This window comes from Haemaphysalis longicornis, unplaced genomic scaffold, assembly GCF_048455015.1.
Source record: "Haemaphysalis longicornis isolate Haplotype H1 unplaced genomic scaffold, Haemaphysalis longicornis Haplotype H1 scaffold_2, whole genome shotgun sequence".
Classification (NCBI taxonomy): domain Eukaryota; kingdom Metazoa; phylum Arthropoda; class Arachnida; order Ixodida; family Ixodidae; genus Haemaphysalis; species Haemaphysalis longicornis.
In genome coordinates, this window is record NW_027526295.1 from 237,441,707 (window position 1) to 237,459,065 (window position 17,359).

The following is a 17,359-nucleotide window of genomic DNA, read 5'->3' on the forward strand; positions in this document are numbered from 1 at the left end:
GCAGGTTCGCTGGTCATCATCCACCACAACGTGAAATGGCTCCTAATTTTTTTTTGCCCCATGATCCGTGTTTCACTTGCGCAGCCCTGCTACTTTTGGTGTAGAAGAAAGAACAGATGCAATCGTGAAGGCGCAATTTTACTACTGACATCTGGCCAGTGAAACCGCACTTGGTTTCACGTCACGCCATATGTGGGGAGCCGTTTTCCACCTGCGTTGCCTCTAACGTGGAGGACGGCTTGCGCAACGACACGCTTCGTGCGCTCGAACGTACAGTCGCAAAAAAAGAAAAGCGTAATATTGCACTCACCCGTGATACCTTTTCCTCAACAAATTTCCTAAAAGGTACCCTTTTTAATAAGGATTCGGACAGTCAAAGCACACCGGTATTACAGGTTGCGCATTACAACATTTGTGTGGTAAAATAAAAACAACTACGGAGACGCAGTAGTGGTAGAGGACTTAATCTCGCAGAGAAAAGGGCGCGCATGGTTCCTTATAGTGCTGGAGACTAGGTGCTGATTAGCGATCTCTGCACTTGAGACCAGTAGATTCTGGGCGTCCGTCCAGGTCAACACTGGTCATCACGTTCACCCACAGCTCGGGTAAATAAGAGGTAAGTCTGGGCTGTGAGCACACCCGATGATAATGCGAGTGCCTGGTTGATAACAAAATTTAGATTGCACGGAGAAGAATGCACATGGCAATGTTGGTCAAGTCGTAGCCCCAACTGCACTCCAAATCAAGTAATAAAAGGAAAGAGGGGTATTTTAAAACCTTACGCGGGCACAGTTTTCGTAACACATCCGGATAGGAACTCAGACCTTCAGAGATGGGTGTCGCGTGAACTTTAGGGTGTTCTGCTGTGACGAATAACAAGGCTATATCCGGCTCCCTGTTTCTATTTACTGACGAACGCGGCGTAACGGATCGCAGCCTTGTAAGCCGGATACCCTTCTTCGAGCTCACTTCTGTATTGTTCCTATCTTACGCCCCTTTGCCTCATGGAGTTTCCCACAGCATGCTTCACGCTGCGAAAGCCGCCTTATGGTCTTTCCTGCGCAGCAGCAATACCTTTGCTTGTCTATCTGCTAGCGGGAAAGCCCTGACAGCACGGATTGCAGCCTTGGAGGAAAGAAAAGCTCGATTGCAGCGTTCTTGGCAATCGGAAACTGTCGCTGAGATGGGCACGAAGGCGTCAAAAAGCAAAATGAAAACGGCTTCCTTGGCTCAAAACGCAGAAAAGATAGCAAAATACAGCATCGAGTTGCTTGAGGAAATATTGCTCAAGACAGGACGTAGACTGACGTGACACAAACGCCATAAAATTTATTGTTTGAAGGCGCCTTACACATATATCTGCTGGGCAATGGAAAGGAACGACAACTCATAAATGCACAAGATATAAAAAACTTTGTCACTGTAGGCGTCATTTTTTTTTTCATCTGCTTTACCCCTCTTATACTAGCTCAAGAGATATACAATCTCCTCTTCATTCCGTGGGGCTGGTGGTTGTTTGCTTACCCGTGCGTCGCCCTTCTACAGATACAATAGAGCTCCTCCCTGTTTCTATGGTGCTGCGTTTGCACGTTCTAGTAATGCGCCAACCAGTCCACTTGCTCCCCGTCGAGTTGCGGTAATTCTATATAATGGCTGCGGCTATAGCGCTGCGGACCTTGTCAGTCGTTGGAGGACGTGTTGCGAACCAACCGTCACAAAACGACTGCAAGAAGGTGTTGTTGTTTGTTGTTAATTGGTTCAAAAGGAAACGAGAAGGGTAGCATGTGATGAGAAGGGAACGATACAGTGTTCATGCGAGCGGCATCGCTGTTTGTTAGTCGCACGGTCTGTTGCGGGCGCGCTCACGCACGCTCGCGCTGTATGGCACTCGGAAAAGCAGCCACGCTGGTGAAAGCCATACCTCCTGGTGCTTGCTGCTATCGCCATATAAAGGTACACATCACAGCAGTCTACTGCGGCGATTAAAGTGGCGACGGAAACTTCTTTTCCACCCTGGCGACATATTTGAACCTTTTCGATGCTTTGGGCAGACCAGTGCACATGGCGTTGTCCATTGTGTTGTCCATTGCGCATTGTGGCCCATTGCGCGGTCAGTCTATAGCGTGGCCCGTCGCGTTAACTTACCGTTACGCTTCGTTACGGCGTTCCATCGGTAATTCTTTAGAGCCTGTCTCGACGGCTGCTTAATGCTATATAGAGAACGTTCTGGCACACCGGCACACTGGCTAGCGGAGAGAGGGAGTGATAGAGGAGGGTTATTAAAGGAGCCATGAAGAGAAAATACAACTTCGTTTAATTGAAAGAACTAGGATTCAGTATCTTACTCAGCTCCATTACAGCCCCAAAAGATGTTTTTTAACGAAAAAAAAAGCAAGAAGTATTTAAAAACTTTCAAATTTTGCGCCACGGTGACGTGTTATGAGCAAGCATGACGTCATACGGGCCAACAATAAAACATAATTTTCAGTGCGTTAACTGCACGTTAGCATTCAAGTGATGCGGTCGAATGAAACTAGAGGCCCCATTACAGACGTCGAGTCATGTGTCATCGCGATAGGTCACTTAGGCGGCCGCCAATCGCGCAAACAAGGTTCCGTGACGTCATAGAAAAGTTGCGGGAAATTGGCTAGGGGGTCGCGACTGCTTCACACGTTTTCTTTAATATCTCCGTTATTTGTTCGAAGATTGCGATGATATTTGTATCATTGTTATCGGGACTAAGCAGTCTTTCTAATAAGCCCAACTTGTATTTTGTCTTCATGGCTCCTTTAAAAGGAGATGTTGACCCAAGATACATATCCTTAGCGTGAGAATTCCCGCTGGAAGAAAGTACGGTATATGAAGAGAGAAAGGGGGAACCAGATAGACCGCTTGAGGGGTGACAATGGAAGCGGCCGATGAGCTGTATAAGCACGAGGCACGCTTCACGAACTAACGGGCGCAAGAACAACGTACTTGCCGGAATTGTACCCACGGCAGCTGAGCGAGGCCCATAATAAAAAAATAAAGTGACAATAAAAAATTCCACAGTATATATAGGTCTAGTAGATAGAGCCTGTTATCTCAGAGAAGTTTCAGGTACGCGAAAAGTGCTTTTACAGCAGAATTACGTTGCCCGGCGTCAACCCACAAGCCTAATAATCGTGTTCTGACAGAGTATAGCGCAGCAATTCTTCCCCAAATTATTATACCTTGGGCAACCACTGAGTATCGTCTCTGGACAGTGACGCGGAACTTCAGCGAGGGCTTTCCTCGCATGCAGTGTTGACCCGTGTACATGCCACACCTATGTTCCTTGTGTTGCATTTGGAAAGGTGTCTCCGAACCGGGCTCGCCGCCTCCGTCATGCGTGGTAGCGTGGTGAAGAGCGGCCAGCTAAAGTTGCTGCCTTGGTGACGACGACAAGAAGCTCGCTGCCTGGCGAGACATGAACCGAAGAAATACAGGAACAACACCCTTCCGGGCGAGGTTACAGTACAGGACTCGAGCAAAGTGACAGCATTGATTCGCTGCTCCAAAACGAATGGGAACTATCCGCCGAGGGGACGGTTTTGTACACAATGGCCATAACGGCTGCGCGCCTGTTCCAGTGCTTTTTGTGCACACGGCACGCAAATAGTATAGACACACACAACACTCTTTCCCGAGTTCGTGAGGGGCCGGCAGTAGCGGCGCTCGTTGAGTCTGAGAGGGGGGATAGGAGGTCTCGCTGCGGCGTCCGCCTCCACTGAACCAGGGGAGCGCGGAAAAAGAGTGAGTCCGGCCGTGACTGAACATGTAGCCGCACGAAGCGTTTGCAGCCGCCGAAGTTTTAATCGAGGCGCCCGTGCACCGGCCGTTCGCAGGCACGTTGCGACTTGTCCTAGGCAGCTTTGCAACTTGCAGGATGCGCGAACATGGTAGCGGCGCGCAGAATCGTAACACTTGGCATCTGCGGAGTCGAGGAGATGAGCCGAAACTTTTGTTCAGCATCTAGCTCGTAGAAACGTTCTTGTTCTTTCGCGCGGGCCAATAATATCCCCTTGTGTTCGCGGCTGTCGCCGTAAGTCTGATGAACGCTCATTGCAAAAGATTCATTTACCCACGTACATTTTATTACTGTGTCATTATCATAATGAAGGGAAAGCAGGCGTGCGAGTGGCAACCTGGCGCGGCAATCAAACATTGCAACCAGCCACGTATGTGTATCGACGTCTGTCGGTTGTCTGGCGAAATAAAAAAATAAATAAATGAGCAGCTACTGGAGATCATGCAGTAACTGGACTATTTAGGTCGGTCCTCCGATCACCATTGCTTTATTAAAGCGAAACTTTAGTGTTCTCACTGATGGTGTCAGTAACGCGAAAGCGCCGAAGTGAAAAAAATCGCGCCAATCCACCCCGTGAATGTGGTTGGAAAGCAAAGCTGTAAACGGCACCCATAACGATTACCCATGCGACGTCACTCAAATTTACTCACATCGCTCTACAAATAGTAAAACCAGAGAGAAGTGAAATGCACTTAACCACACCATTTATTACTTCAAAGAGATACTCTTGGTAAGGTTAAATCAATGCATGATGCATGAACGGTATTTGGTTGAGTTGTATTGGTGTAGCACAAAAGTGAAAACTTTTTTTTTTATAAAATTAATGTAAGCTCCAACCCGCTGTTAGACGATCTGACTTCTCCGTCTCTGCGCCGCGGATGGAGGCGACGAGATTTGCGGCAGAGAAGGAGCAGGAGGAGGAAGAAATACTTCTGTTCAGATTTCTGAACGGCCCAGAGTGCAGCCCTGGGGAGCGATTCCTTCTTCTGCGGGGCCCAAATGCAGTCTGCGCGGCCTGTGTTCTGTCCACCCGCTGAAGCTGGGTAGGTAGAGAGGGCATGGACAGCAGCACCTCCCATTGCTCTTGTTGGGTAGTAGACGGAAAGAGAGGAGGGTGCTCAGGCCTAAACTCGCACACCCCGATTACGGGGCGGAGTGTTCCTATTTCTGAGCAAAATTTACATTCAGCGTCGTAGCGATTTGGATACATTAAGTGAAGACGCGTAGGCTGTGGGAAGGAGCCCGGACTGTATGAGCCGTAGGGTAGTTTGTTGTTCTCTGGAAAGGTCAGGGTAAGGCGAAGGTACGGTCTGTCTCAAAAGGCGATAATTCTGGGTTATCTCTCTGAACGTGAGAAGTGGGTGACTGTCCTCGTGCAGCTCCATAGCACGGGAGGTAAAAGCGCAGGCTTGTTGTGTGGGCGTATTTGTTGCCCTCCATTGAAGCGTGAGGGTGTGTCCAGATGAGCCGAATGGAACCGTTTGGGGAGTGGTTTTTTAGCACACGCAGTGCAGGTCAGGACCTCCAACCCGACTGGTAATTCCGGTAGGCTTGCTGGGAGTCGGTGACTACCCTCCGAACCCCTGGTTGCGTGAGAACCAAGGTGATGGCTGCCTCTTCTGCTGCCGTCATTCATTTGGTCCTAAGCGAGGTACACGCAAGGAGGTTGGTTCTGGAGGTAGCCATGATGATGGCGTATTGCTGCCCTCGATGTTTCGAGGCGTCTGTGTAGATAACTGCATCATCTCCACCGAGGATGGTGTTTAGCGCTTGAGCCCGTGCTTTTTGGTGACCCTCGTCATGTGAGGGGTTCATATTTCTAAGCAAACGGAGCATCTCTAGTTTTAGTCGCCAAGAGTCTGGGAGTACGTCAAGCGGAGTGATATTCTGGGCTGCCCAGCCAATCTGTTGAAGCATGTTTTTAGCCACCGCAGTTCTGAGCCGGACCTTCTGCTTAGAAAGATGGCCTTCTATCAGCTCTTCCACCGTGTTGTGGAGCCCCGTGCTAAGCAGCCTCTGTGTGGACGCACTCATGAGAAGACCAATGGCCTGCTCGACCGCATTTCTAAATATTATATAAAGCATCTCTATGTCTTCCTTGTCGAGAAGAAGACAGCGGGTTGACGTAAGTGACTCTCGAGAGGACAAAAGCTTCAATTAATCGAAAGGCACCGGATTCCTTTAGGCCTCGCTTCTTCGTGGCAACTCGCCTGATCATGTATATGATTTGATTAATGCTGTTTTTGGGGCTCTGCAAGGAGACGTCACTCTTGGTGTTAGCCTCGAGATGTAGGCCCAGGATCTTAATGCTGGGGCTTGGAGTGATGGTCTGGCCATCAAGGAGTATTTGATTGTATTCCTTGGTTTGGCGTGAGGGCGGACGACAAGGAGCTGGGATTTTTTACGTGAACACTCGAGGCCACAGGCTTTATCACATTGGCGTACTAAAACTGAGATGCCATGCCAGTGAGGTGTGAGCTTTCTTTAATTTTTGTTACTCTTAGCACATGAGCAAGGTGCGCACAGGGCCGCTAGACGGGCGTGAGTGGTCGCGTGACGCTTTCACGTGGCAATCAGCGAGAACGCAAGGGGTAAACCCGTAGATGTGCTTGGTGAGTACACCCCCTGTCTTTCCCGTCTTCACGTGTGCTCGTAGCTAAATCGGTAAGACAACGGGCTCCCGCTTTGTTAGTCTATTAGTTCCAGGTTCGATTCCCGCCGGTGCCGGTAAATTCTTTTATTTGTTCGCTGGAGTTTTCTGGTGACACCAACGGTCGCGAAAGAACCCTTGGGGGGTAGAGGTAAAAAGCTTTGCTTTAATAAAAAAAAAAACGCTTCCGGTGGCCGGAATGGAATCTGGGTCGGTCGCGTCATGGTCCGACCGCTCCATTTCGGCATGGTCGAAGCGGTTTGGAAAACTTAAGACGACAACCAAAGAATACGTCACGAGAAAGCTTCGCGGCCATCGTTCGACGCGCGGATGGGTGCATGATTTTATTTTATCCGTTGCCATTTTAAAGACGATAGTCTTTCTTGGGCTACTTAAACCCAGAAATTTTGGTCTGTCTGTATGTCTGTCTGTTTATCTGTCCGTCTGTTTGTCTGTGACTCGATTCAGCCATCAGGCCAAAGTAGAACAATGTCTGCGCAATAGTCTTATATAGGCGCTGCTAAATGTGCCCGTCTAAGTCCGGTGTAATGTTCATACTTGTCAATATTGTTGAAGAACAGCAAGACATTACGCATATATAAGACAACAAATTAATACAGAAGTGATATTTGCAGCGTTCCTTTAAAAAAATCGTACATGTTTGCTTTTGGCGAGATTAAATACATAATCAACTGAAGAAAAAAATATCACTCCGCCGTCGCCTGCTGTCGCCCGCGCCATATAGCTTCTGGCGGCATTTGAAGAAATCAAGTGGCAAGAGTTACGAAAGGTTCCACTAGATAGCTTTCACGTTCTGCTTGGAACGCACGTGGACTAGGGAAACGCGGTTCTATAAACGTTGAAGTAGGGCGCCTCGATTCACACGCGTCTTCGCCATACGGCAGCGTTGGCATCGAGACACCCGGTCTGGAGCAGTGGAACGCGGGAAATTTAAAATGATTTAAGCAAACCTTTGACGTCTTTACCTTGGGAGGAGCGCGACGCAAGAGGAACAACATGGGAGGTGAGTGAGAAAGCGAAGGGAGGCGTTTACTTGGCAAAAGTCGATAAAGGTTATCGTCTTTTGACGACATTTGCAACGAAAGGAGCAGATACGCGGCCATTTTTTTTTTTTTTTCGTTCATCATTTTCCGTCTTGGCGTTCTTTGTCCTATAAGATGGGCCCCAATTGTTTCAATAAAACTCATTCTACTACTGCTTCCATCCTTTTTGTTTCACATTCACATTCTTGCGATACATTACACTGTCGCACTGCATGCATAAACAACTACGCTGTTGAAATGACGCCGTTTGCTCCATCATATACTTAGTCTGACGCATACACAAATGAGTCATCATTGTTTTTGCGTGTCAGTCGACACAAGAGAACCTAACCCTGCCATGTGCACAAAACGTAACTCGAAGTGACTGGATACTTTCAGCAGTGTACAAAATAAACGACGCAAACTCACTCGTCTCGACTGCGCGTCTCGTGCCGCGCTGACTGTTTTCATGAAACTGATAATGCTAGACAGCAAGGCAAAGCGTGCTCTTTCATAATTTCCTGTCATTCGATGCGTATGCAGAGGATACGATTACGTCCAGGTATAAACTCGACTTCCTTCTCCATTTTTTTCTACGTTTGCTATTGTTTCCACGAAATGCCCTTCTGATTCACATTTCCGTGGCCGGACACATGCAACGCCCCTCACGATCGATTGTCCTCGCGGTGCCATCGGATACCCGATATGTTTGCCTGCGCTTGCCTGCCGGAATCAGGGTGAGTAATTGGCTTATCGTAACGCTGATTCGGTGACATGCATGTGTGCATGAAACGCATTTGTGTCGCGTCAGAATTTGCGTACAGATGTCGTTTCTCCCTTGCTTGGTCGAGCTTCTTTCGAAGAAGCATTATTTCGACACTTTTCGATGATGTTTAGTCCTGGTCAGACTTGGCAGTAATGAAATTACAGTAATTAAATTATTTTGCTGTAATGAGTAATGTAATGAATTACTTTTGTGTGTTGGTAATTTAGTAATGTAATAAATTACTTCAGGCCACTAATTTCATAGAAATTACTTATTAATTTCCCAATTAATTTTGACTACGATATAGCCTGTCCGCTTCTCTTACGGCATAAAAAGTTGACCGAGAAAAGTTGACCAAGTAGAGTTCCAATGCCCAGAGAGTCTCTGGGCATTCGAACTTTACGCAAAGGAAACAGCGCTTCAATGTTTCCTTGTACCCGAAAATGAAAAAGTTCTTTTCAACACAACCCTGCCCTCATCCGCGCCAGCTGAGCGTATTTTTAGCATGGCAAAATACACTGTCTTAAAACGGGGACACCCTTCCAATGCCCACTTTGAATCGCAGCTCCTTGTGAGATGTAATAAAGATATCTAACATATCAATATATCGCGATGTAAATAAACTGTACATGAGTTGCTGTAAAAACAAATATTTTTGAGATTGCAGTGTATTTGCATACGAGTGTAAATAAAGTGTATATGAGGTGGTAGTGTAGAGTGATGAATATTTGTTAAAGTAATTTCAAAGTAATTCCATTACTTCTGAAAGCAATAGTAATGTAATGTCATTACTTTCATAAACCTGTAATTTTTAATGTAATTCAATTACATCTTAGAAAATTTTCGCAAAGTAATGAGTAATGTAGTTTAGTTACTTTTTAGAAGTAATTTTGCCATCTGTGGTCCTGGAGTCTCCATTCCTTCGCTTTATGCCGCGAGCAAAAATGTCGGGCATAAAGCGAAGTAATGGAGGCTCCAGGACCACAGATGGCAAAATTACTTCTAAAAAGTAACTAAATTACATTACTCATTACTTTGCTCGAGAAGCCGCCATACAGGACCACATTTAGCCGGGTACTCACTGCTCCCCCCCCCCCCCCCGCCCATCCTCCAACTCCCGTCCCCCATCTCCCCCTCCGGCGATGACAAAGGTCAAGGCACGGAGTGTAATTAGAATTAATAAATACATATTACAACAAAAACAGAAATGTCGGAAGAGACGAACTTTTCTCGACATCGACAATGGCTCTTCACCTGCGCACCTCTTTTTCTTCCGGCTGTATAATAATTTCCTCTCCCCCGCCGCCTTCTCCTACGTCTTTCGCGCTTGCACATGCATTTTCCTCTACCCAAGCCCGTCTCGTATAGTTCTGCCCAATTCTAGATCTTTCAATTCTTTTTCGATGTCTCCTTATTCCCCCTCCTCCTAACAATAAGAAAGGGGCCGCGGCGGCCGCTTTGCTGATGGAGCCGAAAAGCAAAAACGCCCTGGTGTACGAGATTTCGACGTACGTTAAAGATCCCCAGGTGGTCAAAATTAATCCGGAGCCCTCCACTACGGCGCGCTTCATCGCCTGCGTCGCGTCGGCGCGTTAAACCGTATACAATCAATCAAAATGCGCACTGGCCATGCAGCCTTCACCCAGAGGACCAGCGCGGTGCCTGGTCAACCGGGCTGTGGAAGGTCGCAGCGCCTTGACATGAGGACGTCCTTCATATTTCTTCATTTCACTTTAATAAAAAAAAGTTTGCCTCCTCCTCCCTCCCGCAAGAGGAAAGTGGCCCTTGTTTGTTGCGATCCTTTTTTTTTTTTTTTAGCAATGATTGAACGAATGACTGGTAGGCTCTTCGCACCACGTGCTCAAGAAGCCATTGCGGAGTCGGCGTTGCTTTGCGGCGCGTTCTCGTCTGCATGCTGTCTGATCCGGCACGCACGCACCCGTTAACCTTTATTACCGGCCAGTCCACATGCGCTCTTCTTTGTCCACGGCTTTTACGAGCGCGAGGGGAAAACCTAATGCCACGTGTTTCCGCGTGTAATTTATGCTGCGCGCCACAAACGCTTCTGTGCTGACGCGGCGTCGGTATGCTTTGACGCTCGAACAGCAAACCAGTGCGAAGCACTCAGTAGCGCGATTTATTTCATTAATAAATTACTTTCTTTTTTTCACATCTAGTCATGCGGCGACTTTGCCATCAAAAGAAATGTCGTCGAAATCTCGGCTAACTCGAGTCAAAGGCAAGTTCGCATCCGCGGGTGAAGGACATACAAGAAAGAAGAGGCAGTATTGCCTGCCCCCTGCAAGACGAGGAAGTTCTAATGCAAAACAACTGTTGGACTGGAATGAGCGCTAAGAATTGCGACCATATAACCATATAGTAGCGATGGCACATATTTCCATGAAGGGATGGACAAAGCCGGAGCACTACTTTGTTTCATATTTTTTTCCTTATGAAGGCGCTTTCTCCGAAGGAGTGTCGGATCTATTTTATTTAGATCCCTCCCGGTTCATTAATGAATAAACCCACGAAAATGATTTCAGGATTGATTGATTGATTGATTGATTGATTGATTGATTGATTGATTGATTGATTGATTGATTGATTGATTGATTGATTGATTGATTGATTGATTGATTGATTGATTGATTGATTGATTGATTGATTGATTGACGAGTTTAGCGCGCCGACGCTACTCACGCGATGAGGCGCGCCGTAGTGGAGGGCTCCGGATTAATTTTGACCCATTGGAGATTTTTAACGTGCGCCGAAATCTCGTACACACGGGTGTTTTTGCTTTTCGCCTCCATCAGAAAAGCGGCCCCGCCGCGGCCGGGAATCGAACCCGCGTCCTCGTGCTCAGCAGCGCAGCGCCTTAGCCACTGAGCCACCGCGGCAGGTGAAAATGATTTCAAGAAACGACTTGAGGAGAAAGCCAGCAGCGGAAATAAACTCGCGAATATATATTTGGGCAGGCGCCGTTACGCACGGCGGAGGAAACGGCCCCAAAAACAGGGAAAGAATGGCGACCGAGTTAGAGTAAATGGGAACGTATAAATGAAGCCTTTGTTGCGACACAAACCGGAGGCAATTGCAAAAAAAAAATGTGTTTATGGGATGCCACATCATCCACAGAGGTCGCAAAGCAGGACCTGAACATTACGTTGAGCCGAGGAATTTTGCAGTGCACGAGGGTCGCTGACACCTCCCACTGCCGAAAGCGGAAAAAAACATCTGCATACGTGATTGCGGAGATAGTCTTCAAGAGCCAAACTGAGTGTCATGAACGCGCACACAAAAGAAGCAATCTCCAGACGGTGTCCTTCCTATCAGTGCACTCAGCTTCTGATAAGGTGCGGAATGCGGCGGCGGCGGCGGCGGCGTCATCCGGGAATCCCAGTGATACGATGCGTGTGTCCATGGGCGTTTTATATATGATACGGAGAACGTTCACGCGGTAACGAGGCGAGGGCAGGCATGTATGAATTGCAGGAGGGTTACAAGCTGGGCCAGTTGGAATTTAGACATTCTTGAATAAAACCAGCGCGAATTCAGACGATGGCGAAGGAAGTAACCACAAGGACAGCCGCTGGTCTAACAACTAAATTTTTAATACCAGAAAGGGTGAATTTCAGAAAAATGTAGTTGGTAGACCAGCGGCAGTCCTTGTGGTTACTTCCTTCGCCATCGTCTGAATTCGCGCTGGTTTTATCCGAGAATGTATGAATTGCCTCCCTCATTGTAATGTCACTGCAACATCTTTCGGCCACCCGGCACATTTCTGACACCTCGTCGATTCTGAAGGCGCAACAAAAAGTTTCGCCTCAAAGCTGACCGCCCGTAGACTCTAGTTGGACACCCCCTAGCAAGAAAACCGCCTTCAAACCCACTATAAACAGAGGTGGTTTGTCGTTGATTTGTGTTTTGTAGTGGCCTGTCTGTGGAGCCGCTATCGTTTACAAAAGTATTGTTTCCAGGATTAATGATTTGTCATGTCCCGTATTTTTTTTTTTTTTGGGGGGGGGGGGGTGACTGGAATGGGATGTTGTCGTCGTCGCCATCATCATAATCTACAACAACAACAAAATCATCATTATCAGCCTACTTAGGTCCACTGCGGGACGAAGGCCGCTCCCATGAGCCTTCAACCATTTCTGTCCTGCGCTGCCCGAGTGCTTTCATTGCCCCCAAATTTTCTTATTTCGTCCCTCCATAGAGTTATTGGCCTTCCCCTTCTTCTATATCCGTCTCGGTATCTACTCTGTTGCCCTGGCGGTCCACCCGTTGTCATTTCGTCTCACTGCATGGCCCGCCCAAATCCATTCCTTTTTCTTTATTTGACCTATGATATCGTCTACTCGGGTTTTCTCCCTGATCCAGCCTAGGAAACTCGTTTCCTGCCCCTAAGTCTCACTCCGATCATTATTCGTTCCATGGCCCGCTGAGCTAGCCGACCTAAATTTGCTTTCTAGTTGTTTAGTAAGGCGCCAAGTTTCCGCTCCAATGTCGTCACTGGCAGGATTTATCGGTTGCATACCCTACTTTATTTGGGAGTGCTTGACGAAAGCGCTCCAGCCCACACCTATTCTGCGCCGGATTTCTCTTTCGTGATTGGAGTCAGCTCTGATAACCTGTCCGAGGTAGATATACGGTTTTACTTGTTCGAGAGTTTCGTCACACAGGCTGAAGAGGGCGCTTTCGGCATGTTTATTCATCATCACTTTAGATTTATTCATCTAGATTTATTCAAGCTAGGCCAGGGGCAACTAATGAGTATACAATTTTGGCTCGCGAAGTCACACTAATAACCAACGACGAAGTTGAAAAGGATCTCAAGGCCATGAAAAGAGGAAAAGCTGCAGGTGACGACGTCATAACCGGAGATCTCCTAAAGGAGGGAGGAGATATTGTACTAGAAAAGCTTGCTGCACTATCCTCGGAATGCTTAAGCACTTCAAAAATACCTGGAAGAACGCCAACATGATTCTGATTCACAAAAAGGGAGATAACAAATATACCTTAAGAATTACAGGCCCATATCAGCCTAAACTCTCAGAGAGAGAGAGAGAGAGAAACTTTAACGAAGACCAGCTAGGTTAGCCGAGCCGTTGCGCTGAATTACTACGCTAGATGATACAAGAAAAAGAGAAAGGAAGCAAAAAACAAAAGAAAGAAAGCAAACAAAATAAAAAACTATAAAAACGAGAAGATGTCATTTGATGCGCCCAAAATTTTCTATCACAAAACTCGGTCCAGTTCTGTGCTCCGAATAAATCCCAAGAGAGCTTTGATTGCACGTGCAGCCTGACTGAGACCCGACGAACGTCCCAAAACAGCCCTCAGTTGGAGTCCCGCAACAAGCTCTCAGTTGTATGGCCTGTATTCAATAGCGAGGCGCGCATGCAGGCAACCATGTGAATGCGCCGTCACTGGTTACGTCGGGCTCCGCGAGATGGCGGTACTTGTCCGTGTCCGTGCTAAGCGCATGATATATATGCGTTGTACATTACAAGCTCTAGCCCGCCGAACGCAAATTAATGCCTCTACTCAAATGTGAGTGCGATAAATAACAACTCTCTTGGCACCACCGTTTAGAATCGGGTTTAAACAGAATAGACGACGCACGCCGGTGTTATTTTTGTTCTTCGGCGTGCGGCCACAGTGGCATAAGCCGCGCCATGTTTGTGGCGCTTCGGCCATGTCCGTGGCCATTTCAAGGTTGCCAAATGAAGAAATTGACAGCTAAACTTTTCAATGAATACCGGCTATACAAGCTTTCCCAAAGCATATATAGTTAATCGCATAAGCGACAGCCTAGATTCCCGACAACTCAAAGAGCAGGATGGGTTTAAAAAAGGATACCTAACCATAGATCACATTCATGTCGTCAATCAAGTAATAGAAAAATCCGCCGAACACACCAAACCCCTTTGCATGCATTTATAGTCTATAAAAAAGCGTTGAAACGCTTTGTCATACGCGGTGTGTACTGAATAAATTGATTCAGTACACACCACAGCAGTGCTGAAAACACTAAAGACCAGAGAATAGAAAAGACGTATACATAAGAATTCTAGACGGCATATATCAAGGATGTAAGGGCGCCCTCCATGAGCAAAACGATAAATTCCCGGTCCGAAAGGGCGTACCATCTCTCCAAAACTATTCACAGCATGTCTGGAGGGGGTATTCAGAAAGCTTGACTGGGAAAACATAAGATTGCGGATAAACTGAGAATACTTGAGCCATTTGAGATTTGCGGACGACATGTTGTTAGGTGAGTCGGCGGAACACCTGAAAAAATGCTTGAAGAGCTACAATCAGAAGGCAAAGCCGTGGGTCTAAAGACTGAAAACGTTTATTTATAGCTCTTTTTTGCATGGCTGAGCGGCACTCTACAGGGGTCTTGTGTCGTGTGCCGACGGGTTTCAGCAGCGGTGGTACCCTTGGTCCAGGGCTCTAACGGCCTGTGCTGCCTTGCGCGCCTGCTGAACATAACCGATGTGGTCTTCACAGCGGTCACCGGCCAGCAGTACTATCCGATTGCTCCTCATTACAAGTTTTAAGTGCAATGCACTTCTTAAGCGACCCTGAACCTGCGTCCACCGGCGATGTCCGCGCACGTGGAGATGGGCGCGCGCAGCCTGGCCGCTGACATGGCACATACCCACGTGGGGGATTGGCCAGGAATCTCCTCGTCTTTCTTGACAACGGGGGGAGATGGGCGCGCGCTGCCTGGCCGCTGACATGGCACATACCCACGTGGGGGATTGGCCAAGAATCGGGCGTGAGAAGGGCTAATGCACCTGCTTAAAGGAGTACTGACACGAAATTTCAAAGCTGAGATCCGCTCTAGCAATCAAGTACAACGACAACACAAATAGGTGTCTGTGAATAAATGCATCTTTCTTTCTTTGTAGTTGTGTGTGTGTGTGATCTCTCTTTCGCGAACATTACCGAACCGCGCAAATTCAACTCGTGCATTCGCACTTTCACATTCTTCCCCTCGGGGAAATGCGGGGAATTTTTTTATTTTTGGGACAGCCGCTGTGTTTCTACATTCCTATGTGGTGTGGTAGAGGGTGGCTTTTGGATTGCTCAGTATGTTTAAGTTTGGGAACGTGCCAGTCTGTAGCTGTCTCCATTCGGTGGCTTCCGCCCGTGTCAAGGATTCGTGTGGCGGAGGGTATCCTTTTCTTATACCACGGCAATATGCCAGTGTGGCCGAGTATTCCGTGGGGACTGGTGTGGGTTCCTCGAGGTCGGAATCTTCGGGTTCTCGGTTTGTAATGAGACCGTGTGCACGGCCGATAGTTTGAGACTTCCTGATTGTTGGGCAAAGTTCCCTCACACAGTTAGGACTGAACGTAAAGATTTGCTTCGCATTCAACATCACATTTAAAGGCTCCATGATTACAAGGTTCCACGACGTTGGAAGCAGAATCCATCAGTAGCAACTTTTGACGGCTCATTCCGTACAAAACCGAAGAGGTTCTGCCGCTAACTGGCTGAATATAGGATACCGCCTTTACAAAATCGGTTCTAAGTGTCCTGAAAATAGAGCTCAGTGCCAGAAAAAATCTGAGTGTGGTGAAAGCATTTGGGCTTAAAAGAGAATGTGCGTGTTTTTTAACGGAGCAGTGGAAAAATTCCCCGTCATACTTACGCAATTAATATACAAGCGCAAGTGGAGGCGGTGTGTGTACACTACACAGAGGAAGCGCGGAGTTTCAGCCCGTTGCTCGTGCCAAGGCTAGAATGTGGAAAGAGGCAAGCGCCAAGGCTTTGTGCGCACACTGCTGTTGTTACTATGGGGAACCGTAGCAGCATTGTGAACGAGTATTAATATTATATTTGCTGACAACTACGTCAATATTATTGTTCGTTAAATAATGCGTCTTGAACAGAGCAATTATATGTCCCTGTATAGGGACAATATATGTATGTTTATAGGGACAGTATATATAGGGACAACATATTAGGGACAATATATATGTTCCTTTATACGGACAATTATAGGGAGAATTATATGTCCTTGTTCTGACGTAAGGTTGTCTAGCTGCTCCGTATATATATATATATATGTAAGACTTTTAACTTATAACAACTAAATTCTTCATACGATCTTCTTCTTCCCCTCACCCACACGAATTATTAAAAGCAATCTGGGACGCGCCGGCCTTTTATACCCCAACTCATTATTTTCTCCCTGCTATAGCCTAACCATATCAGTAACCCCCTCAAACCTATGGTTTCTTGCTATAACTAAATGAGGTATGATGAATTAGCAGGAGACCCTCGGGTTTTCGTTATTTAGACAAACTTTAAAAAACGAAATGGCGCAGTCGCGACGCACACGCCAAGTTTATCCTTGGCGCGGAGCCAAACAGCTTTACCTGCCCTCCTGTGCAGTTGCGGAAGCGGCAGGTACGCGCGCAACAAGTTTGCTCGGTAGATTCGCATGGCGTGCGTATGCGCGCCAAATGTGGTTTGCTGTGGAATGATTGCCTCAGCGTGTTTGAGTGCACGAAACGCGTCGGAAGCGCTCATTTCCAGCCGTCGTTGGCGGAAGAAAGGTAAGTGCGGAGACGAGTAACGTTCGTGTATAAGCGTGGGCTCTCGCATGATCTTATATGCGATGCGAAGCACATACAATCATGAGTGAACCCCAGAAAGATTCCCGACGTCACATTCTAGGGCTTTCTTTCTTTACAGCGGAGCTGTTATAAAAACTCCCCCGTGTTTTTTTTTTGTTGTTGTTGTTGTTTTTTTCCCGGCTGGTAGGGCGCGAGGAAAGCCGCTCGATCTCTCGGCTCCGGGACCGGTGTTCTGTGCGCTTGCCCTGGCTGACCACTTTCCCACCGGAGACTCATATTTTGATGTAAGCGTACTTTTCCCCCTGAGAAAACAGAAGTCTTCCCAGCAAGTCATGTGTGCTTAGAAGGGAAGCCGACGGATCGGTGTAATCTTGGTCTTTGTAAGCTGGCCTTGGTAAGCCTGCTCACATAGAAAAAAATAACGAACGTAGCTGAAGGAGACCACCGACGACGCTCGGCGTGGCATGCAAGCGT

General features: G+C 47.4%; 1 protein-coding gene across 2 annotated transcripts in view; it reads left to right on the plus strand.

Moving 5' to 3' along the window:
• Window positions 1–8,238: 8,238 nt before the first annotated feature.
• Window positions 8,239–17,359, plus strand: part of Mvl (solute carrier family member malvolio) — a 43,914-nt gene continuing 34,793 nt past the window's right edge. Inside the window, exon 1 of one of the 2 annotated variants that reach the window (XM_077699832.1) lies at window positions 8,239–8,259. The gene's annotated coding sequence lies outside the window, so the exon portion shown is untranslated. Of the gene's footprint in view, window positions 8,260–17,146; window positions 17,170–17,359 lie in introns of those variants that run through there. The other variant, XM_077699831.1, reaches the window with a different exon arrangement.